The sequence below is a fragment of the Enhydra lutris genome, unplaced genomic scaffold (assembly GCF_002288905.1).
Source record: "Enhydra lutris kenyoni isolate GAN:26980312 unplaced genomic scaffold, ASM228890v2 scaffoldscaffold9, whole genome shotgun sequence".
Classification (NCBI taxonomy): Eukaryota; Metazoa; Chordata; class Mammalia; order Carnivora; family Mustelidae; genus Enhydra; species Enhydra lutris.
Genome location: NW_019154093.1, coordinates 75,113,081 through 75,130,638, shown reverse-complemented (window position 1 = coordinate 75,130,638; position 17,558 = coordinate 75,113,081).

The window sequence follows — 17,558 nt, the reverse complement described above, 5'->3', positions numbered from 1 at the left end:
CTGATGCTTTTTGTCATGAAGGATTGTGGCGGACTCCATGCTTACCCTACTACACGTGTGAATAAAAGCCCTTAACTCAGACTGCACTCAATAAATGATAGTCAAAATTATTACAGTTATTATTTTAAAGGTCTATGGGAAACCAACCCAAACCAGAGTAATCAATAAGAAAACAAGGCAGATGGTTGCAAAGGAACTAAGACTGGATCAGCCTAAATATGTGAAGGTGATCTCCCCCAGGCTGCCGCATCCCACTCTGCCCAGCTCTCTGCCCACCTCCCAGCCTGGCCGGCATTGTGTTACCTTCAAGATCATGACAACGGTTTGCATTCCAGGTTCAAGTTACGGACTCTGTCCCAAGTAAGGTCTTCTGTTCGATTGTTGCATTGCCTATCCCAACTTAAAGCCTGAACTGGAGACATTCCTTCCCAGACTTCGGCTCTTTCCGAATCACCCAGGCAGTCATCGGTTCTAAACTCAAAGTTCCACCGGAGAGGAGGAAGAGAATATGGCTGGGGGGGGGGGGTGGTTGGTGTCTAGAAAGGGCGTAAGACTTTTAGATTATTCAGTATCCAATAAGTACAGCAAACGTTATGGGAAGTCCACACTTGGCAATGAGCTGCTAAGAGCTTATAAGGGTTGCATCTGATCTGCGTCAAGGAACTTGACTCTACTTAGGGAGGCAAATATGAAAATACAACTAAATATAATACTGTAGGGAATGAAGTATATGCTTAAACAGAGTATCAGTCTTAAAAGTGTGTACAAGAAAATCAACTCAAAATATATAAATGGATGGGGAGCCTGTGTAGCTCAGTTGGTTAAGCATCTGACTCTTGATTTAGGCTCAGATCATGAAATCAGGGTTGTGAGATCAAGCCCCTCATCGGGCTCCGTGCTGAACATGGAGCCTGTCTCCGTCTCCCCCTGCCCCTTTCTCCCTCCCCCTCAACCCCCTTGCCGGCTTGTGTACATGCCTCTCTAAAATATATATATATATATATATATATATTTAATGTATATATATATATATAAAATATACATTGTTATATATGTTAATCTAACAATATATATTTATATATGAATATATATTCATATGGAGTATTTCGTATATATATATGTGTGTGTGTGTATATATATATATATATATATATATATATATATATATATGGAGTATTCATGCCAGCTACTTTATAAATATAAATATGATTTGGTTCCAGCTTTCTAATAACTTATGTCCTTAGGGGGAGAGACAAATACATAAACAAATTTTTCCCTTTTCCCCCCATACTAGAAATTTGAAAAAAAAATTATAATTGTAGCAAATGCTCATTGCAAAAAACTCTAAAGAATATGAAAGTATATAAGGCAGAAAATGAAAGTAACCATTCTCTAAAAAAAAACCCCACTGTTAATGGTTTAGTATATATCATAACTTTCTTCTTTCTGTCTCTGTTTCTGTCTATCTCTATGCACACATTTTCGACAATTAAGATAAAGCAGCCTTACATGTCATCAATCTAGATATATCAAGTTAATGCCCTTTTAATGGCTACAATCTCCCACTGATTTTAGTTGTTTCTAAATTCCACAACAACAAGCAGTACTGCAATGAGTCTGTAAAAAAGAAATTGCACTTATTATTTCTATACTACTCTTGAAAATGTGGTTGGGTTTGTATTCCCTCCACCAGTGTATAGAGCATGCCTAATACCCCCATTCTAACAAATAATGGGTATTCTCAGTCTTTTATACTTTTTATATCAAACAATGATGCCTTCTGATTTTAACATACATTAAAATTAAAGGTTGAGCAAGTTATTTTAACTTATATTAAAATTAAAGTTTAACTTATATTAAAACTCAAGTTTGAGCAATTAAAGTGTGTATTTTTGGCCAATACTATTGCTACTCTCAGTGACCTGCCCATTCCTATCAGATTGTCCATCTTTTTTGTATTACCTTTTAGGAATTCTCTCTGTATTACATGTATTGATCTTTCTCTCTCATGTTTCTTTCAATTTTTCCCATGTTTTTTTTCCTTCATATTTTATTTATATTGTGTTCGTGCAGTTACAAAAATATTTTTATCAAGTCCAAACTGTCAATCTTCATGTATGACTTCTGATAGAACCTGGAAAGGACAGGGGCAGGAGCCATGCCAGATGCAGGAGGAAAGGGGGCGCCTGGGTGGCTTAAGTGGTTAATCATCTGCCTTCGGCTCAGGTCATGATCTGACTTCACAGATGGCTGAGTGCTGAGTATGTTTCTAACTTTTCTTCTGCACCCTGGCAATGCCCAGACTCTCTTTCCAATCCTATCGCAAAGCTTGCTTTCTTTCTTTCTTCCTTTCTTTCTTTTTCTCAAGTTTTAATTAAAATTCAAGTTAGTGAACATACAGTGTATGATTAATTTCAGGGGAACAATATAGTGATTCGACACTTCCATACAACACCTGGTGCTCATCACAAGTGCATTCCTTAGTCCTCATCACCTGTTTCACCACCCTCCCCCACCTCTCCTCTGGTAACCACAGTTTGTTCTCTATAGTTAAGTCTGTTTCTTGGTTTGCCCCTCTATTTCTTCTCCCCTTTGCTTTTTTGTTTCTTAAATTCCACATATAAGTGAAATCATATGAGAGAGAGGGGGAAGCAGGCTCCCTGCCGAGCAGAGAGCCCGATGCGGGGCTCGATCCCAGGACCCTGAGATCATGACCTGAGCTGAAGGCAGAGGCTTAACCCACTGAGCCACCCAGGCGTCCCTGACATTTTAATTTAAATAGACACATGTGGCAAGAGGATACTGTCTTGAAACCTTGGGTTACTCCGAGGTCTCAGAATCAGAATTTAGGGACGCCTGGGTGGCTCAGTGGGTTAAGCATCTGCCTTCAGCTCAGTCACGAGCCTCTCTGCCTGTCTCTCTGCCTACTTGTGATCTCTGTCAAATAAATAAATAAAATCTGTAAAAAAAAAAAAAAAAGAAAAAAGAAAAAGAAAAAAAGACACAGGAGGAAGGAGCAGAGGATTGAATCCCAGCTGCAGAGCAGTCCCAATGGGATGAGACTGGTGAATGGAATGAGGGGGCGCTCTGGCAGGGATCAGACCTCATTCCTCTGGAAAGTGAGCTTTGGTAAGAGAAATAAGTCAGTTGAAGAAAGACAAATCCCATAGAATACACTTATATGTGGAATTTAAGAAACAAAAGAGCAAAGGGGAGAAGAAATAGAGAGGCAAACCAAGAAACAGACTTAACTATAGAGAACAAACTGTAGTTACCAGAGGGGACATGGGTGAGGGGCTGGGTGAAACAGGTGATGGGCACTAAGGAATATTGTATGGAAGTGTCGAATCACTATGTTGTTCCCCTGAAATTAATCATACACTGTATGTTCACTAACTGGAATTTTAATTAAAACTTCAAAAAAAAAAAAAAAAAGAGCAAGCAAGCTTTGAGATAGGAATGGAAAGAGGGTCTGGGCATTGCCAGGGTGGAGAAGAAAAGTTAGAAACATACTCAGCACTCAGCCATCTGTGAAGTCTTGGCGGCGGGAATGGTCTCCCTGGGCAGACACGGGGAGCAAGTGTGGCCAACGGGCCTTTAGGGGCATCACAGCAACTGAGAAATGTCAGATGGCCAGAAATGTGAGGACATCCATTTTTTGTTAATAAGGTCAGATTTAAATGCCAGTTTTGGGTCACCTTGATTTATAGGGGCCTCAGAAGGCAAGACCTACCTCTGAAACCCCAGGGAAGACTTGGATCCCTAAGAGTGGGGGAAAATTTACTTATTAACCCAAGATTTGGTCAGAAATCATATGCTTTAGTGATTTGCTTGAGGAGGAAATTCAGAAGCTTGTTCTGCCAAAGCAGCGAATAAAAATGGAAGATGGCGGTTTATTAGTCAGTGAGGCAACAGAGGCACTTCCACTGTCCAGACAGAAACCTGGCTGGAGGGACCCCCCCCCCACCCCTACCCCCCACCCTGCGAACCAACCCCTGCCAGAACTGGGAGACAGTCTCCCCGACCAGAGGCCAGGGTAAACATCGCCCTCTAGTGGTGGCTGGCAGGCACTCAACACCTGGTGGGCTCCTGGGAGGTTACTGTCGCCCCCAGCCTCTCAGTCTTTTCTTGGGACAGGGATTGTCTCCGAAAGGTTGGAAGGATTAGTAGGGAGAGTGGAATGACTCTATTACCTGGCTCACTGCGGAAATATGTACCCAAAAGAAGGAGGACGTAGGGGAAGAACAACAGGAAAAGTTGAAGGGGAAAATGCAGAAAAAAGAGGAAGGAACACTCTGTTCTAAGTATGGCAAGATGGGTTTTCCTTGCTTGACCCAACACGCATGCATTCCTAAGGCTTGGCACCTCCCCGTGTTGCTTCCTGGGACCTGTTTCAGGCCTAAATTTGGTATAACAGAAAGGGGCATTTTGTTTATGTGCCTCTAGGCAGAGGAAGGGATGGGCTTTTCCAGCATAAGTCAGCCTTGGAAACACATGGGAAGCATGCTGAGAAAGGCTGGTCTACAAGACAGAGTACTGGGAGGGAAGAGAGGAGAGAGCAGCTTCTGAAAGAAGTATTTGTTCCTTGGTGAGAAGAATGTACTTGCGAGGCACCCAGATAGCCCAACTGAAAAGACCCCACCCAAATAGAACTATGGAGGAACCAACGAAAGGAGATGCCCACCTTGTCTGAGAACCCCTTCTGTGTAAGAAGTCACTATCCCACCTGAACTAAAAACCTCTTGTACGTCCTTCTGGACACTATGTGTGGGAATGAGCTATACAGTAAAGTAGTTGAATAATGGACCATAACCTTTCTGCCTTCCCAAGGATTTCAAGGTCAAGGCTGCTTCTTGCACCCACCATTTTGTCAGGACGTGTGCTGCAGACAGAATAGGATCTCAGTAGGTCATTGTTAAATAAACAAGCGTATGAACAAATGAATAGGTGCTTCATCTGTGCTCTTCCAGCCAGCTGTCCCCTGGACCCAGTAGGGCCATCACTGCTGGTAGTTCATTGTTGATGAATGGATAAATGAATGAGTGACCTCTTGGGAGCCCAGATTTGGTGGTTGCCAGATTGGCAGTAAGCTGAAAGATGTTGCATAAAGTCTTGTCTGGGTTGAACCACCTGTGAGAACTTCACTCAGATACAGGATGTGGGCTGAGACTTTCTCATGTTCCTACTTTCAAGCGTGGGGGTTGGGCACTGAAAGTGCTGCTGCTTTGCCAGTGGGGCCAGTGCAGGGGCTGCCAGATGAGCAGAACTGAGAGCTGGGGGAGGAAGGAGGAAAGGGTGGATGTAAGCAGCAGCTAGAGATGAGAAGGAAACCACTATCAGGGGCTCATGCTGTGGAAAAAGGGGCCAGGACCCTGGAAGGACCCTGAGATTTTTGCTCATCACCTACCCACACATCTGCCCCAACACTCACAGACAGAGGCTAGGGAAGGTCTTTACAGAGTGGGGATGATAGGGTTGCCTTTTCTGTGGGATCGTTTGTGGAGATCAAATGTGATCACATGTGGGCAGCATAGTGTCTTGGCTCAGAATGTACACTCAATAAATATCTGATATTTTTTTCCAATACATTCTGGAGGTTCACTTCAATTTTCCATCACATTCGTAAAGAAGGAAGGTGGAAAGTTATGAGGAGCCCACACCTGTTGAATCAGGGTGAAGGTCCTAGGGTGTTACCACCCATCGCCTAACCTTGAGGCCGTGGCTGCAGGAAACGTGGACTGTATGGAACACCGCTGGTTCCTGAAGTCATGGGTTGGGTTCTCTGGAAACAGATGTGGAGCCAGAACTTGGGCGCAGATCATTCACCTGGAATTGTCACCTGGGAAAGGCTGGGGAGGGGGCAGAAGTGGGCAGAGGGAGAAGCTGAGTCACGATGCAGCCCTGACAAAGATTTGGCCCACCTGGCCAGGAGCTCCGGAACAAGCGCTGCCCATCAGAGTGGTCCTGCTTCAGACTAAAATGCCCGAGGCTTATACGTCCACCTCATTCAGTCCTCTAGTAAGTGCATGACCTTTGGAAAAAGGATATCTGCCTCAGAGAGGATCCTGAGGAAACCAGCAGCCAAGGCACCTCTGCGGCTGGGCAGCAAGTCCCTGGAACAAGGCCTTCTGGAGAAAAAAGGCCTTTTGTGACCCTTATCCTCTCATCGCCTGACACACAGAAGCAGATGTCTTCTACTCTAATTATTTTTTGATGAATCCTATTTGCTTAAGTGTAGCTGGTCACAACACAATTTCACAGATATGGTCTCATCTTGTTGCAAGCTGGTAAGAGGGGCCTTAGGGAGAAATCTGAGGCAGATGTCAAAGTGGGGAGAATCAGAAAGCTCATCCCACTGGCTCGAGATGGAGTGGGTCTTGGTCTTTCGAAACAGTCTGATGCGGTGAGCTTGAAAGACCTTTCCCAGCTAGTCTGAAAGAAGGTAGGGGAAGGTGTTGGAGGGGAGTCAGTATAGCAAATGTTAGAACACAGGAATTGGGGGGGAAAGGGTGCTCAGAGGAGCTAAGCCAGGAAAAGGTGATATGGTTTGAGCATAAAGGTCAGTCTAAGAGCACAAAACACCTGGGCCCTACTCCTAGCTCCTGCAACAGCTTTGTCTTTAGGCAAATTATTTCCCACTCTGAGTTTCACTTCCTCTCCAACATGCCCATGGACTCACACTCAACTTGGTATCCTAGAAACTAGCACAGAGGCCGAAATATTCGTTTAATGCACACTTAAGAAGTTTTTGTGGTCATATGGAAGTTCCTCAAAGAGTTAAAAATAGAACTACCCTACAACCCAGCAATTGTTCTACTAGGTATTTACCCAAAGGACACAAAAATACAAATTCCGAGGGATACATGCACCCTGATGTTTATATTTATAGCAGGATTATCAACAATAGCCAAACGATGGAAAGAGCCCAAGTGTGCGTCGACTGATAAATAGAGAAGATGTGGTGTATATATATGGTGGAATATTAGTCATCAGAAAGAATGAAATCTTGCCATTTGCAATGACGGGGACGGAGCTAGAGAGTATTATGCTATGGGAAATAAGTCAGTCAGAGAAAGACAAATACCATATGATTTCACGTATATGTGGAATTTAAGAAACAAACCAGATGAACATAGGGGAAGGGAAAAAAAAAAGAGAATGAGGGAAGCAAACCATAAGAGACTCTTAACTACAGAAAGCAAATTTAGGATTAATGGAGGTAGGTGGGTGGGGGATGGGCTAAATGGGGGATGGGGATTAAGGAGGGCACTTGTGATGAGCATCGGGTGTGATATGGAAGTGAGGAATCCCTAAATCCTACTCCTGAAACCAATGTTAGCATAACATGCTAACTAACTAGAATTTAAGTAAAAACTTGAAGAAACAAAACATGAGATATTCTGTCTCTTACACAGACTGCACACATACTTGCTTTTGGGGGTTGCTGCACAGGAAGGACCTGGGGACCCCACTCTGGTACTCTGGGTCTCTCTGCTCTTCATAACTTTTTAATTCACTTGAGCTCCATTCATCTCCCAAAGAGCTGTTGCCAGCTTCATCTCCATCTTCAGCATCATTATTAATCATTTCATCTGATGGCAAAAATGGCAAAATGAAATTAAAAAGGAAGAATTCGTTTAAAAAATGAAGTGTTTTCTGCCACTTCCAGTTACGACTGAGTAATGCTCATGCCGTCAACTAGAAATCTAGATTCAATCTATGAAACCGTGTTTTCAGATGTTAGGCAACACCTAGCGCCGGACTGTGAATTCCGAGCGAGTTCACAGGTGGAGAGTGTTGGTTGAGCGGCTAGGAAATTCAATCGGGATCTCAGAAGGTGCAATGCTTAGTTAAGGACACATTGGCCCTTAAAGAAAGCTCTAGCTCTTCCCCGACAAACTTAAACAAGAGCTGCAAAATGCTTGAGTCAATCAGTAAGTGAATGAACCGTCTGCCCACACACACACTGAACAATCGACAACATAACAGTGCTCGGCATCCAATGTTGATTATTAGATATGCAAAAAAAAACAGGAAATGTGACTCAGAACCAAGGGGAACAATTCGGTCTAGAAACAGGCCCAGAAGTAACAGAGATTACCACACAAGGACCATGCAGCCGCTATTATAACTACGTTCAGAGATGTAAAGGGAAACATGAGTACGATGAAGAGAGAAACCCAATAAAAAAGGAAGCTCAGGAGTTGAAAAATGAAATACTCAAAGTGAAAAACTCACTGGATGGGCATAGAAGTAGATGAGATGCTGAAGAAAAAAACAGCAGTAGAACTTCAAAGCAGAATGATGGAAACTAAACAAAATGACAAAAAAAAAAGGAGCTAGATCACACAGGTACCCTGTAGGTCACTTTCAGGATTTTGGCTTCTCCTCTGGGTAACCCGGACACCACTGGACAGTTGTGATGATGGAAGTGATACCATCTGATTTGCTTTTGAATGGGATCTCTCTGCTGCTGTGTGGAGAACAGACTGCAGAGGGGAAGGTTAGACTCAGGCCATGGCCTATTGAGTGAATGCTAGTGATATTCTGAGTGAGAAATGATGGCAGTTTAATCCAGGTTAATATCAGTGCAATGAGAAATGGTTGAAATCTGGGATATGTTTTGTAGGTTTTGTTTTGTTTTGTTTTTTTAAGTAAGCTGTATGCCCCTTGTGGAACATCCAACTCATGACCCCAAGATCAAGTGTCCCATGCTCTACTGACTGAGCCAGCCAGGTACCCCGGGGATATATTTTGATGGTAGAGCAGACAGGATTTTTTCATGTACTGAATTTATTTCATTTTATTTTATTTTTTATTTTTTTGTATTATGTTCAGTTAGCCACTGTATAGTACACCATCAGTTTTTGATGTAGTGTTCAATGATTCATTAGTTACATATAACACGCAGTGCTCATCACAACATGTGCCCTCCTTAATACCCATCACCGGGCTACCCCATCATGCACTGGATATAGAAAGAAGAGTGATGTCAACTTGTATACACTGAGCCACTAACCATTTCTTAAGAGCAAGAACCATGTATAATTTAGGATTGCATTTAGGTATGTATAACACAAATCCCAATGACATAAACAAATGGAGGTGTATTCATTTTACATGAGTTGTTAGACCAACTTTGGTCCACTACTCAAGGTTACCATCAATATCTCAGGCTCTTGCTATCTTTCTATGAAACCATATTTTGACAGATTGTATCTTTGCCCTTGTTCTTGTGCCTCATGGTTCCAAGGTGGCTGCTGTACTTCCAGGCATAGTATCAGTATTCCAGGAAAGAAGAAATGACAAAGAGGCAAAAGGGACACTGCCAGTGGAGTTGGTCTCTTTTTAACCCAAGAAAGCAAAAGCGTTCCTGGAAGCCACATCCAGCAAACTTCCCCTTTTATTTCATTGGGTCATGAGGCCAAACTTTGGAGAATGAGATTCTATTTGTGGTCTAGGCCAATTGCAACTCATTCTTTATGGCCAGAGCAGGAGGTCTTCTTTCCCTAGAGTCAAAAGATTGCCGCTGATAGCTAAACACATGAGGTTCTGTTAGAGTGAAAGGGGCACACTTCACGAAGAATGTTAGATTAGTGACCGACAATTTCTATCATTGATGGATTGCTTTTTGCAATTTTGCTACAAAACAACTTTTCCCCTTTCCTGTGTTTGGCAAGCGTGTATGATAAACATACCTGGCTACCATGTATTTCAGCATGATGGCGTAGTGACTTTGAAAGACTTCACAAATAAGCTGCTTGAAAGAAAGATGAGAGAGACATGTAGGGAGACAGGGTGGGTGTGATTGGTCTCGGATTGTTAAAAAAACAAACCTGTGAGAGGAGCAATGCACCGGAGATCGGGAGATCTGTGAAGTAGAAGAGGGTAGGCCCATTTGGCTGTCAGTTTGTTCATCTCATTCACTGTAGGTTCTCTTGGGAAACACGGGAAGTGCAGAGTGCAGAACTAGTGTAGTGTAGTGTAGAACTAGGGGGAACATGAATGTTCTGTTAACACTGGAGGCAGAATCCCTTTTAGAAAACTTCTGCTGTTGTCGTCAACAATGCTCTTACCTAGCACTCAATTCTGAAAAGTTAGGTTCCAGGATCTGGCTTAGAGAGCAGCACATGACACAAAGAAAGCAAAGTTGCTTTGCCACATATTGAAGAGTTTTGAGTTTTGGGTGGCCACAGAAGAGGAGGGTGGAGGGATCTTGGGAATCGAAAAGGGAAGGGGAAAATGAGATGGATGGGAGAGAAAGTTCCATGACCCTCAAACAGCAGGCATTATACCCTGTCCCCATTTTACAGGGAAGGAGTCCTGTAGCTTTCACGTGGTAGAGCCAGGGTTTCCACACAGAAATTCAAAAGCCTGAAAACAACAACAACAACCACAGAATCAAACAAAAGCATGTTTCTGTCTCTACCAGCAGCCCCGCCCCAGTCAGCCTGAAGGAGCTCGGGTCTGAGCTGGAGGCAGTTGGCTGGTCATTCACAAACCCTCAGGTGTCTCCATCTATGGAAAGGCTTTGTGACAAAGGCCCAGCTCAGTCGTGAACTCCGGGGTAAGATGCTCTGGCAGGAAGCTCTACGACAACCTTGGGGGAACAGGCAGTTTCCTCTGGTTAGTGCTGTGGGTGACGGTTTCACCTTCTTCCCCAGAGCAAGCTGGTAAACAACCTTGGCCCCACCTTCCACCCCCAGGTCTCCAGGCCTCTGTCAATTTCCTGATCTTTCAATTTCCTGATAAGCCAAGGACTGGTATCTGAGCCCCCATAAAATAAGTACCAATCTGAATTTGGTTTCCTTTGTTGTTTTTGTTTTTGTTTTTCTTATATATCACAAAAAGAAAAAAAAATGATAAAGCAAACCAAAGCAGCTTTAATTTCATAGCCCTATTCACCCTGGGAACCTGATGCTCATGGTCTCCCACATATTCACACCTTGATTGCCGCTCAGACCTCCCGCCTCTCTTGTGGTCCAGTGGGGGCCAAGGTCTGCAACGTTCACTTCCTCTCGGCGGCAACCTCTCTAGGGAGCCCCATTACACACCCCACCAAAGTACGCGGCATAACATTACTGAGATAATCCACTTGTTCGAAACATTTTCACAACTCAAGTCTCCCCTGGGCTTTGCAAGAAGCCCACAGGTTATGTTGGGTGTGAAAACTCTCAGAGCTGAGATGGTGCCTCCTTGGAGCCAAGTTCAGGTCTGCAACCCTGGGCAGCATGCTCGGGACACAGGGGATGCTCAGTAAAGGACGTCTGCAGGGAGAGGTGTTAGACTGACAGGTAAAGCGAGCTGAGAAGAGGAGAAATGGTGAAATGGGCTTGGCCCTTCTCAGCTCTCATCGGGTCTGGTAAGGACACCTGTCAATGCTAAGGCTGACCCTGACTTTTGAGTCGGCGTCTAATTTCAAGAGCACAAGCTCCCAAGGGCCCCGAGATTGAGTGGCTGTATTCAGTAGAGTCTGGTTCCCAAACATGCGTGAACTTGGTGCCTGTAGTTAAACAGACCCGTGGGCACCTACGTAAGTGTGTCTATCAGTCCATACACACGTCTATGTGCCTCTTCTCTTTAACTATGACCAAGACGTAAGATGAGATGATATTCTCTGCAGGAGCAAAAGGGGAGAAGAGAGCAGTCTCTGAGACCCAGGTGGGGATTCACGGTTGTGACGGTGATGCCGGTTCTGCCCCTAGCCCCTCTACCCAACCAGCTTTCTCTCTTCCCTCCAAGTCCTGCCCACTGTGACTTTCCCCCTCCCTTCCCCCTTTCTTCACATGCTTGTCTTACAAAGCCTTTCATCATTTCCTTAGCTTCTCCCACAAAGACCACGGTCACGGTTTTTCAGCACAGCTCCTTCCTGGGCTGGGCAGGAGCAGGGGAGGGGAATTGTGGGGGCACGGAGGTCATAACTTCCTGGGCTTTGTAATTAGAGTGAACGTGGACAGCTGGGTGTTGATGTCGTTAATAAGTTAAGGAAACGATATTTACTGATTTCCATGTCCTAGGGTTGTACTAAGTGCTCGCTGCTCTCTGTTGCCTTTGCTTATTAAGTGAAATAAAAGGGAAAAAATAGAAGATAGTTATTCATTAGATTGAAGACAGACTTGGATAAAGCCATCTCAGGTTCTGATCCCGACAGCCGCTAACTAATTGTGTGGTGACAAGATTTCCCCACCCCCCACCCCCCACAACACCCCTCCACCCCACCCCCTGCCTCTGCCAGGAAGGCCAGGGATGGGCAGACTCTCATTTTCTCAAGGCAGGGATTTTCCTATTGTCTCGACTATGCCCACTGAGGGCCCAGCACAAGACAGGGACAGCCTGGAGCATAGGAATGCCTGAGATACAGTCCCTCCCAACATTCTACAATTCTAGGCTTCTTTTGCCAATAAATGACCAGAATATGGTGGTTAATGAGACAAGTGAGATGCAGGGGGACAGGAAGGGTATGGAATTCAAGCTGGCAGTAGAAATATTTCACTGAATTCAGACAAAGAGAAGAGTTTGGATTCAAATTAGTCCATTAAAATTCATGTGGAAAACTTGGTAAAAGTGTTATAAAAGGTTACCATTCAAGAAATCAAAACAGTGATAGGAGATGCACTATATTCTGAAGCAGGCATAGGATTGAGAAGACTTTATGACTCTAAGAAGGGTTCAGCTTATTAGGATAGGGTTCTTCTAGAAGGATCTTGGAATTATTGTGCAAGCCTTGTTTCCCCACCCAGAGTCTCAAACCAAACCCTGACTCTGAAATGTCAGTTACTATCCGTGACACTGAGGTGGTTTTTTAGTCAGTCAGATGAGAAAAAAATGTAGCTCTGGGAAATTGTACAAAGAAGCAGGGAGACAATAAAGAAATGAATACAGGATCAGTACCTTCATAAATTGTGGTCATTCAGGTAAAGCAATTTGTCTTTGCGATGCCTCTTTGGTTGTGCTCTGTCTGCTTACCACATTTAGCAGGCTGATATGTTTGATTTCTAAAACTTGTCCACCTGCTTGGAAAGATTGTGTTTATTGGGCCAGAATTTTGGAAGCATTGGAGAACATCACGTATTTCTCATTTCTAATTGTAGGTGGAAATGTCTAATGATCTTTGATGAATTACAAGCCCTCCCCGATCTTTGAGTCCCCTTCTTTCCTTCTACAGTGGTGGGTGGTAGGCTCATTTCCCCAGCTTTACAGAGCTATATGTCTGCTTTATCTCTGGAGGTATCATGTATATATCGGGACTTCCAGCAGCTGTGACACCTTATGATGAGCCTCTGTCCCATGTAGGAAACAACAACGACAAAACAAAAAAACAAAACAAAACAAAAAACCACACAAAAACCCTCCTCAAATAGTATGGGGGAGTCCGTCAGAGTGGAAGACCGGGCACTTTGGGAGCAGTGAGCAGACTAGCCTGACTATAATCACACAGGGTATCTGATTGAGAGCATTGTAGAAGACTTTGAGTACTGAACTTTCACAGAAGATTCCACAGCAACTGCTAATATACTCACGGCAGAGGCCCCCCACCCCTCCTCTGCCCCTAAGAACCTAGAGATAAGATTCTCATCTGAATGTGAAAGAAAGGTGCACTCTCCCTGCTTTGTGACTTTGGGCAAGTTTCTTAACATCTCTGAGCCTGTTTCTTCATCTATAAAGCAGGGATAGTAAATACATAAATAAATAAATAAATAAATAAATAAATAAATAAATAAAGCAAGAATAGTAATACCTAGCTCAAAGGATTATTAGTAAAGCTGATTTGAAGTAATGTTTATAAAATGCTTAGCGTAGTGCCTGCGTATAGGAAGAGTTCCATCCACAAGAGTTGTCTGTTCCTGTTGAATGAATGGCCAGGGAGAACTGAGAAATTCCTAAGTGTAATCAAGTGGTTAACATTATAGCTCAGTTCAACAAATGTGTGTTGTGTGTGTTAATGTTGTAGTCATACAACAATTTATTGGAATTGTTGGAATTTTTATTCCAACAGCTGGAAATTTATTCATATTTGTTCAGCAAATACTATTGCGCAGTTGCTTGTAAGAAAATTGGTTCTGCCTATCGGTTGCTCAGAGACCTGAATAGTGCCAGAAAGATACTTTCAAATTCTATTGCGAAGTGAAAGAAGCCAATCTGAAAAGTCTACATACTGTATGATTCCAATTCTATGAAACTCTGGAAAAGGCAAAACTATGGAGACAGTAAAAGGATCAGTGGCAGCCAAGGATTTCAAGGGAGGGACGGAGGAGTGAGTAGGTAGGGCACAGGGGATTTTTAGGCAATGAAAACATTCCACCTGATACTGTCCACAGAATGTATGGGACTAACAGTGAATTCCAAAGTAAACTATGGACTTCACTTAACAATGGTGTATGGATACTGGCTTACCAATTGTAACAAATGTAGCACACAAAGGCAAGATGTTAACAATAGGGAAAATTGTGTGAAGGTGAAGGTGAGGCAAAAACAGGAATTCTCTGCCCTGTACTTTTCTTTCAATTTTCATATACCTGAAATTTAAAAATGTGTCTATTTTTTAAGTAAATAGAAATTTCTGATTTCATTTTATCTCCCAGTCCTGCCTCCTGAAGGTTAGACTTTATTTCTCTGGCTGGAATGTATGTTTCTCCTTCATGTTCCTAAGATAGCTGTGTGTTTCTCTTAATCCCAGTACCTCTGCATTAATATACCTTTCCCATAGGAATGGAAATTCTGTAAGGACAGGGACCATGCTTTATTCATCTTTATGAGATCATGTCAGTTTTCTGTTCAGACCTCCTAATGGCTCCCCATTCCAAGTGCTTTACATGTATTGACTCGTTAAATCTTTAAAACAACCCTAGGAAGTAGGTGCGATTCTTATTCCCACCAGATAGGAGAAAACCTAATTACAGAGAGGTTAAGAAACATGTCCAATTTAACAAAGCTAGTCACTGGCAGAGCTGAGATACCACCCTAGATAGTCTGACTCCAGAATTTGCAGGAAAGTACCAGAAAATTCCCCAGTTTTTTTACACAGTAGGTCACACACATTTTTTGGGTGGTATAATCATTTTAGGGTGCCTCAATTATGTCTTCTAATTTTTAAAAATTTATCTATTTTAGAGAGAAAAAGAGGGTGGGGGCAGGTAGAGGGAGAGACAGAAGCTGAAGCAGATTTCCCGCTGAGTAAGGAGACTGACAAGGGGCTTGATGACCCCATGACCCTGAGATCATGACCTGAGCAGAAATCAAGAGCTGGACGCTTAGCCAACCAAACCACCCAGGAGCCCCACTCAATTACGTCCTTTTAAAAATGCAATAATAGAATGGAAGAAAAAAAGAAGAAACACCTTGCGCCGAGTAGGAGTGGTATTATCCTGTGAACGTTTTATAATTTTTGCAAATTACATGCATATGTCTTTGTGTTGGATGCCATGTTAGATGCATTTAGAAAGCTCGCTGCTGTAATCTGTGAGGAGAACTGTTCCTTTGGGTAACGAGAAGCCCAGAGCTGAAGCACCTGCAGGCTCCCGCCAGCCGCACCAGGCACCTGCCCCCTTACTCAGAGCATGTTGGCCTCGTTCTGCGAAGGCGCTGGCTTCATCTCAGCCGCTCCTGTCATGTCCAAACCTAGTGATGTCTAGAAGCAGAAAAACACCATCCCTTCTAGAGAAACTTCTCCCAGATGTCCCCAGCAGATCGCCCCCCTGACCAGAATAGATGTCTCCTTACTGGTCAGAGCTGAGTCGCTTGCCCACCATAAATGAAGCCCGAGAAAGGAGACTGGGACTTCTTTGATCAGATTCCGCCCACGTGATACAACTCTGCCAGCAAAGATAAAAGGCAGAAGGGATGTTAAGCAACCTAAGTGTTTGCCCTGAGTAGAACCCAGAAGAACAAAAATATTTCAAGTAATTTCCTGTCTCTTTAGAGATGGAAGTTAAGGGCAGACTATCCTTTGATGCATCCATTCATTTATTCCCTCAAATATTTACTAATTACCTCGTGTGCATCTGGGACATTTAAGCAAAAGAGACACAATTGATGCTTCTTGGGGAAAACTTTAGAAAAGGTGAGAATAGTTGAATAATCTCAGAATTATATGTGTAACTACAAATAGTTACAAGTGCTTGTGCAGAAACAAAGGCAATGGTGTGAACTGAGGCTGTAACAGGATCAGATTTACATGCGGGAGGGTCAAGGTTTGGTCAAGGTTATGCAAATGGAGAGCACAGGCTCTTGTCTGAAAGAGAGAGATTGAGAACTTTGGCTCTAGAAGCGCTTTGCTATAATATAAAAGGTCATCTTTGTTTCCATTATTCAGATGTCCTTTACAAATCCTGGCCACCATGGCTTTTTCCTGGTAGATGTATCGGTTATTGTCCAAGTCATTTATCACAGGAGATCAGAAGCCCAAACTCCAAGATGGTCTGAAGGCTAGATGGCTGAGCTTCTGTTTACCTCAAGCTATGAAGAGGAATTGTACAGAACTATCGATAATGTTATTCTGTATCAGCCCATCCTTTGGAGTGGTCTTTTATTTTGTTTTTGTTGGTGTCTTTGTGCCAAGGGGCAAGATCGATCACGTCCTGTGTATGGGTCTGCATTCTCCCCTGAAGGTAATAAACATTGTCATTGTCGGTCATTCTAGAACAAATGAGTATGGAGGCAGGGCTGGACTCCAGAGCATTCCCATTGCACTCAGGTCATCTGGCCTCTGGAGCATGGGGAGGGGCGGGTGGCGGTGAGGGCAGGCAGAGAAGTATCCAGGAGAGGACCCTGGTATAGACCCCAAGAGCAGTGATACTTGGCTTCTAAGTTCCCTCTTTGGCAATATCCTTCTCACATCACTAAGCCTTCAGCAAAGTCTTAACAAAACCTCTTTCCTGATCTTAACAATCACTGTATGGAACTGGAGGTAGGATCAATCTCCAGGTTGGGCAAAATGGCACAGGGGGGAACAGAGGAAAATGGACATAACTGTGGAAGGAGAGGGCAGTAGTTTGGATCCCTATGACGATGACAAGCAGCTACCAGAATTGGTCTGTAGAACATGTAAATACTTCTTAAGGGTTTCTCAGGACTCCCTGGAAACAGGAGCCTGGTAAAAGATAGTAAGTACTTCTGCAATGAAAGGAGACAGAGTGGAGGCTATGGTGATTTGGAGCATGAGGTTTGGACATTTGGATTACCACGTATTCTTTCTAGTGCTCGCAACCCCCACTGCAAGGTGATTTTATTATCTCAGAGGAGAGTGAGGCTCAGGGAAATGCCAGCCTCAGGCTTTGGGGCAAGTAAGCGACAGGTAGGGCTGAGTCCAATGTCAGTCCGTTCTGCCATGCTACCTCCCTGAATAAAACTCCCTTGGGAACTTCCTTTCAAGACTTCCAAGAAAGGCTTATGTCATTTTCTTTCTTTCTTTCTTTCTCTTTTTTTTTTTTTTTAAGATTTTATTTATTTATTTGACAGACAGACATCACAAGTAGGCAGAGAGGCAGGCAGGGAGAGAGGGGGAGGCAGGCTCCCTGCTGAGCAGAGAGCTGAATGCGGGGCTCAATCCCAGGACCCTG